Source organism: Propithecus coquereli, unplaced genomic scaffold (genome assembly GCF_000956105.1).
Source record: "Propithecus coquereli isolate 6110/MARCELLA unplaced genomic scaffold, Pcoq_1.0 Scaffold479, whole genome shotgun sequence".
NCBI classification, from domain to species: domain Eukaryota; kingdom Metazoa; phylum Chordata; class Mammalia; order Primates; family Indriidae; genus Propithecus; species Propithecus coquereli.
Window position 1 is genome coordinate 197752 of NW_012150607.1, and position 505 is coordinate 198256.

The following is a 505-nucleotide window of genomic DNA, read 5'->3' on the forward strand; positions in this document are numbered from 1 at the left end:
ATATGGCTGCATGTATCAGTATTTTGTTGCTTTTCATTAGTGTACAATAATATTTTTTAGTATGTGAATGTACCATAATTAATCCATCCATTTATCGGCTAATGGACATTTCGTTTACAATTAGGAACATCATTATACATTTTTTTCGTGAAAATATGTTTTTATATTATGAAGCTAGATATTATTAATGGAATTGCTGGGCCATATAGGGGTTTTTGTTTATGAAAAACTGCCAAATTTTTCTCCATGTACATGCACCATTTTTCATTACTACCAACAGAATAGGAAGGTTTCAATTCCTTCACAGTGTTCCCAATGCTTATCATCTGTCTTTTCATTACTACCATTTTACTGGTATAAAATATTCTCTCATTACTCTCGATTTGTATTTCCGTTATGGCTAAATATACTGAGCATCTTTTCAAATGCTTACTAGTCATTCATATATCTTCTTTGGAGAAAGTTCTATTTCAATCTTTTGAACATTTTGTTATTTTTAAATTTA